Here is a 7,043-nt window from a genome sequence, read left to right on the forward strand (position 1 = left end):
AGCTGTGATTCTGGATCCAAGGTTGTTATTACCATAGCAAACTTTAAGATCCCAGATCTGTAAATTCTAGTGCTAAGGGAAATCTGGATGAGATTTGAACCTTGTAGTTTGTGTCAATCTTTAGTTTAATCTTGTGTTTTAATTTCAATGAATTGTAAGGGATTTGGCATACTTCTTTTCATGGGAAAAGTGGTTGGGGTGAGGAGAGGATCCTGGTATGATGGTGCTCTGTTTGACTTGCTTGGGTTTGCTGCTGTAATCTGTCAACTCTGAGTCATTGTGCCTGCACAGTTTGCTTCACCCACCCAAAAAAATGTCTGTGCCACATTGTGAACTGATATTCCACTGTGCAGTATTCTGCCAGTACAATCACACCCCTCCAGAAGCACTCTTGCTGTACTTAACACAGGATAACTACTAGAATACAGAATTTTTACCATCCCAGGATTTTTTTCCAAGTAGCCCAAAACTAACTTCTTTCTTTTTTAACTAGTCAGCACTTTTATTGGCAGGCAGGCGTTTCTGAGCATTGGAGTGACTGTCATCAACATGGCTAGCCTGAAAAAGATGTATTAGTATTCATCTGTTGATGTGCTTTTGGATGACTGGTCAGGCAGACCCCTATAGCACTGACAACACTGATTGACATCTGACCAAAAGGATCTGGAATAGCAGAGATGCAGGTAAGTTGTCGTATGTCTGGTGTGGAGCAGGGATGGGTTAGAAACTGGAGGACTTCCTGGAGGTTATAGTGGTTGTAAAATCAAGGTGTAGCCACGTGGAGGCATAACTGAGTCTGAGGTAATGCTTTGGGCTGTTGTTTTTTTTTTTCTTCCATGGATGTTGACAGTAGGAAAAGACAGCAGGTGAATTGATGGAAAGCAGCTTTGATTGTAAAATCTGAATGTTCCTTTCTGTCACTGCCTTCTCCCAGGTACTCACTACCTCCCGAAAAAACAACCTACAGCTATTCTGCCTCATCAGATGAGCTGTTTAATTAAAGCCACTCTGTAAGACTAACATGCATGCAAGGGCTGTTTTCCTTGGTACAGTTTTCATTTCTTGTTAAGCGATGTCTCCTTTGATTAATTCAGATATGTAGGAAATTAAAAAGATGGTCAGTCTGATTTCCAATCAGTTACGTGTTCAGGTCATGTATCAGCTAATTACATACAGACAATTAACAGTCGCACCTGAGCAGCGTGCTGCTTAGCCTTCCAGTGTGCAGAGCATGCGAGGCAGTGATTTCCCCAGGACAGCTGAGGAGGAGGAGGAGGGCATTGTCCCATGGGCTGTGCAGTGTCTGGTCCGCACAGCCCCTGCTGGCTGGCTGGCAGGGGGTGATGTTTCTTCACAAGTGGAGATTATTCAGCTGCAGAACTCTTGGCCAGGCAGCATCTTCTGGCTGCTGTTTTTTTAAATCGTCTTGTCACTGACCGTTATAGACCAACCCTTTAGAAACATGCCCTTCGTGGGTGACCTGGCCAAATCACACGTACCCCCAGGCATGGTCATAGCTACAGAAACTGTGCAGCTGATTGATAGTTACCCATGCACAGAGGATTAGAAGTGCAAGTCAATGAATAGAACAGAGAGTAAAGAGTAAATTTAATTTTCCAAATATCCGTAGTTTGAATAGTCTCTGATAAAATGCTCTTGTGAGAATGGCAAAGAAAAGTGTCTTTGAGTCCAGCCCTGGGATCCTGCTGTGTGTCTCTTGTGAATGAGTAATGAAAAGTGGCCATTCATTGCTGAATGATTATTTTTCCCCTTCGGGGGGGGGGGAACCCTCCAAAATCCAAGTCTTCTATGAGTCCAGCAGGCTAAAAGCATCAGGAAACCTCTGAAGGGAAGTAAAAACTTATGAATGGAGAATAAAATATTGGTGCAGAGCAAAAGGGCTGTTGTGTATAAAGAGCAGATGGGAAAATGTTGAGTTTGAAGTTTAAAAGACAAGGATCTGAATCTCATTCAGCTGAGCAGGGGGAAGTGGTTTGGGTTTCCTTTCCTTGGAGGTTGGCTCCATTTGATGAATTGTCGAGATGTGCTATAAATGTTTAAGATTTATAGGAGAGGCTCCAAGTAATACTAATGAGCAGCTAAAAATAGATATGATAGGAAAATATAAACTGACAGACAGATCATCCAACATACCAATAATTTCATAATCACACAACCGTTGCCAACTGAAGATGGGAGACGTGGCATGAAAATGAGCTTTTGTTTTTCACATCTGAAAGTTAAAGGAGTCAGAGTGGAAACAGATGTTCTCCAAAACAATGTGTCAGAATAACTCTAGTAACAGCCAATTGTCACCAGAGCTGAGCGAATAATTCCTTGCTCACTCTTTGCTGGCTGATGGTTTTCCAAGGACTGGTGGGGTTTTTGTTAAGAACCGATCTATTGATTGATTATTAGTAACATAGATGTTTTTGGTGCCAAAATTACCAGTGTCTCACTGCTTACAGTTCTGTGCTTTCCAGGTTTGGGGAATTTTTGTCAAAGAACTGTTGGTCCTCCAAAAGAAATCTTCAGGGCTTTGACAAATAATTTTTGTGATTACTTCATTGTTGATATTAAATAATCAGATGAATTAATGAATTATTATTGAATTAGGAGGGATTAGATTAACTAGATGCTTTGCTTTTATAGAAAAGGGTTTGTAGAGCAGCAACTGCCTTTCGGAAGAGTTTACACTGGGAATAACCGTCTTTGTCTACTACAGCAGCAGACTTGTTGAGGTTCCATTTTCACGGTCTGCCTGCTGAACACCTACAGAAGAGAAACATTCCAGTCAGTTGGTGATGTATGGGCAAACTGAAGGATCAAGGATCCTTTGTGCTGCTGTATCTCGGTGTGCACTGGGTGCCTGCAGAGAGCACTAGAAGATCTTTGTGATCATGAAGATGACTGGCAACAAGCAGGATCAGACCCAGCAGCTGGAAGACCCTATCCCTTGGCAGGTGGCATCTTGTGTGAGTGGAGGCTCTGCCAACATCTTGGGCCACAGACAGGTGGGAAATGGGAGCTGAATCCCAGACCTGCTTTTGAACTTCACCTGGATATAAGGAGGAAATTCTTTCCTGTTAGGGTGGTGAGACACTGGAATCGGTTGCCCAGGGAGGTTGTGAATGCTCCATCCCTGGCAGTGTTCAAGGCCAGGTTGGATGAAGCCTTGTGTGGGATGGTTTAGTGTGAGGTGTCCCTGCCCATGGCAGGGGGGTTGGAACGAGATGATCTTGAGGTCCTTTCCAACCCTAACTCCTCTAAGTTCAATAACTGGTGTCTTTGTCACCTGGCTGGATTTTTGCGTGTGTATTTTCTATTTGTACTACTGTGAAAATATTATTCTTCACAATAGTGTTTCCATGGGGAGAATCCTTGTCTCCATTGTAACCTCCCTGAGGGTGGTTTCAAAAGTTCATCTGTGGAGTGTACTGCATCTTGTTTTGCAGTCTTCAGATGCCCCTTTATAAAGTAAAGATGTTATTCTTTTTCTGGTCATATTTTTGTCCTGACATGGCACCATCCCATTGTCTGAAAAGTGGGCAGCGCCATACAGGTGTGATCACGGATTTGATAAAGCCAATGTGGGCTTCACTAGGATTAATTGATCAAGTGAGAAGCACTGGATGGAACACGGCATGGCAACATCATGGAAGTTGTTCTGTGGCAGGGTGGAGAATGGCTACTGGCAGAGGAGGAAGGAAAAGGATGATTTTTCTAGCGGGTGAGACAGGAATAAGGTTGCTTGAACAGCTGGGGTTGTTGAGCATGAAAATGATGGAAGGATGTTATGGAGGCACAAGCAGGAGGAAGAGAGGCAGAGCCAGGTCCTCAGCTAACATTGCTGGGTATTTTTAGGACTGCTTCCTGAGAGTGCTTTTTGTATATAAACAGACAAGGTTCCAGAAGGCAGCAGTGAGGGGGAGTGGTGTAACTCAATGATACTTGTACTGCAAATAGTACATTGCAAAGAGCAAATTATTTGACTTTATTAAACTGCAGCCTCCTGCAACAGATCAAAGGGTCTGGTTTCTAAGCAAAGTAATTGTAGCCTAAAGAAAACTTAACTGTTAAAAGCCTCGCAGGCCCTCAATTCCTGTTTGACTTGGCTTCAGGAGCTCCATATACTCTTCAAACCTTAGACTATCCAGTACATTTGCAAAGCACAAGCTATAAGTCTTTCTCCACAGTAACATGTAGATCAGCCTTGCTATTGGTAAAACACAAGGGAAAAAAATAACAGGAGGAGAATTATGTCTGGCAGGTGGACCTGACAGTGCTTTGTAATTCTGGAGGGGCTGTCAGTAGCAGGGCAGATCTGATCAAGACATCAGGGTTATGCAGAAGAAAGTCACCTGGTCTTCATGGGCAGTGCTGAAGTTGAAGCAAAAGTGGGAGCCACTGCCTCAAGTGGAACCAGGCCAATGTAACACAGGACCAGGGGATCTGCCTGCGAGCCTGCTTGCCTCCATCCTCATCTACAATTGCTGTGTGTTACTTAGGGTGCTGTACCCAAGGAGTGGTCAGACGTATGCTGAAGGTCATGAACAAACAGTTACTCTGTCATGTGGTCAGCTTAGGCTTGGTACTCAACCATGACAAGTCAGTCTCTGCCACACGTAGTTTTTCAGCTTTGTAAGTCTATTCTGGTCCCAGTTCAGATTTTCTCTCTCTCCTTCTCTCTTTCTCTTTTTGGCAAGACAAAAAGGGCAAAAGTTGTGAATTAGGAAGGTCCCAGGGGAGGGCCATCCTTGCTACAGCAACCCCAATGCTACCTTGGCAAGGAAGAATGAATTAATGCACCTGCAAGAAATAGGCTGGCACTCTCAGCTGTTGCCACTACACATTGTGGGTACCTGGGCAATATCCTGGCTGACATTCCTTTCATGGGAAACCTATCGTTGGCATCATCTTTTTCCATGCAACTTGTTGAAAATTTCTGTCCTCTCTTCCCTTGGCTCCTTGCAGAGCAGATTTATGGTCCCACTTTCCTTTTACAAATAAAACCCTAAGTGCAAATCCAAAGGATAAATAACGCAGTGCAGACGTGCCTGCAGCAATATCCTCTATATTTATCATTGCTGAGAGTCTGGGAGGAAAAGCTGGTGAAGGCAAGATATCTTATGTGAGAAAGCTGCTCTCATGCCAATTCTGGAGGCTGGAGAGCACTCCTGTTGTGCTTTTCCCCAAACATCCTGCTGCAGCTCAGGAAACTCCAGGTGCCTTGTCTAAGACGTCCATCCTCCCTAGCAGGCTTACTGTGTGGGAAGTACACCAGCTCCACCATGGTGCGGGAGGTTGCTCCTTCATAAGCACACACAATGGGTAAGTGTAAATAAACCTCAGCGTTTGCTCTGTGCTGGGTAAGAAGTAAGCATGGAACATCAACGCTGCTCTGTCCATTAATACATCTGAATCTGCTGTTCTGATCACTTCCACCCTGCCTGCAATCTCAACTGACATTGCTTCTGGCAGGTAACATTTAGCTATGGCACTGGGCAAGTGTGATTACAGCAGAGGCACTACACCTGCAGGGGACTGAGGGGGGCTTCTTCTGCCTGACTCGGCAGCAGCAAATTGACAGCTGTATGCCAGGATCAAATGCTGTATTGTTAGCAGGGATGGCTGTGATGGAGAGAAGCTATTCCTTGTTCATTGGGCCAGGCTGGTGGCTTGCAAGAAGTCAGCAACTCTGGATCTTGAAATTGCGGCACAAGATGTACCTGGAACTACCCCCAGTATTGTTTTCAATCTCTTTGTCTTGACTCCAGCTGCAATTCTAAGACACTTTTGCTTAACTAAGCCCAAGGGCAATAAGCCATTTGAGTTTGCAATACGTGTGGGTTGGAAATTAGGGCTGCTTAATTGTCATCAGCTACAGAGCCTGTTCCTGTGCCCCTGCCAGGCCACCTCTGTGATGCTGCAGCGCTTGCAACAAGGGAAGGTGATGGTGGGCTCAGGTATTCTCATCTGCTGAAGGGTGGAGAAACTGCAACAAGGCATGGGGGACCTGCCTCCCATTGTCTGAACTTCACAGCAATCTGGAACCAGCTCAGGCTCTTCTAGAAAGGGAATTTTTTTTTGTCCTGGGCTTGAATAGCTATTTTATCATCTTAGAGACAGTGGGTTTGACCTTTTGTTCTTCATTGTTTGGTCAGGGTTTTCCAGGTTGAAGAGGAAGCTTCCACTCTACACCTGTGACAACAGTGGCATACAGCCATCAGCCCTGCTTTGCCAAGTGCCCTGGCTTTCCCAGCAGGCTGCAGCTCCATCCTGACTTACTGCTTCCGGTTGCAAGTCACACATGGCAGAGGAGTTTATGGCTGTCCATGGCCAGCTAAAGTAGTCCTGCAGTGGCCAGCAGGCCTCAGCTGGGGTAAATATAGACCTGGTCACTCTGAGAAATGACGCACTTTAAGTTCTACCCTGCAACCACTGATGTTTCCAGATGTGCAGCTTGCTGGGAATTATGACCTGTCCTGATGGGCTCAATGCAGAGAGATTTTGGACCGCTGTGTTTCATATGCTCCTTCTGCTTTAATGTAGTGCCATTTGGCTTGGCACAGGCTCAGTTACAGAGACTTGAAGGCAGTGATTAGTAAGGCAACTAAAAAGACTACTTGCAAAACAGCTTCAACATAGTCTGCGATAAAAAATGATCCCCAGACAGACCAAGGTGGAGGAGGCCCAAGTGCCAGGAGTGGTTCCGCCACCATGCTCACTGAAATCTAATCTCTTTGCCGTGGCGGCCAGGGAGAGGCCTGTGAAACCTATAAGTTCACTGACTGTTTTTCTTTTTTCTTTCTTTTCCATCATTATAGCTATGACCTCCCTTCTGGCCACTTACTTCAGCCTCAAGGGATGGGACCCTTCCTGCAAGGGAGACCCATCTCTCTGTTCCCTGAGAGGAAATTAGTCTGTAGCATTGCTTGTGTTTTACTTACTATGTTTAGAGAAATGGAAACACCACGTGAATTTCTCTATAGGCTCTGCAGGGAAATCATGTTTCCATATTGCATTATGAGAAATGCAGTGGA

General features: G+C 45.0%; 1 protein-coding gene across 1 annotated transcript in view; it reads right to left on the bottom strand.

Annotated features, from left to right (window-relative positions):
* The window catches only part of DUSP13B (dual specificity phosphatase 13B), a 140,824-nt gene that overhangs the window by 84,461 nt on the left and 49,320 nt on the right, over nt 1-7,043 (bottom strand). The gene's annotated exons all lie outside the window — the stretch shown is intronic.

This window comes from Lathamus discolor, chromosome 3 (genome assembly GCF_037157495.1).
Source record: "Lathamus discolor isolate bLatDis1 chromosome 3, bLatDis1.hap1, whole genome shotgun sequence".
Classification (NCBI taxonomy): Eukaryota; Metazoa; Chordata; class Aves; order Psittaciformes; family Psittacidae; genus Lathamus; species Lathamus discolor.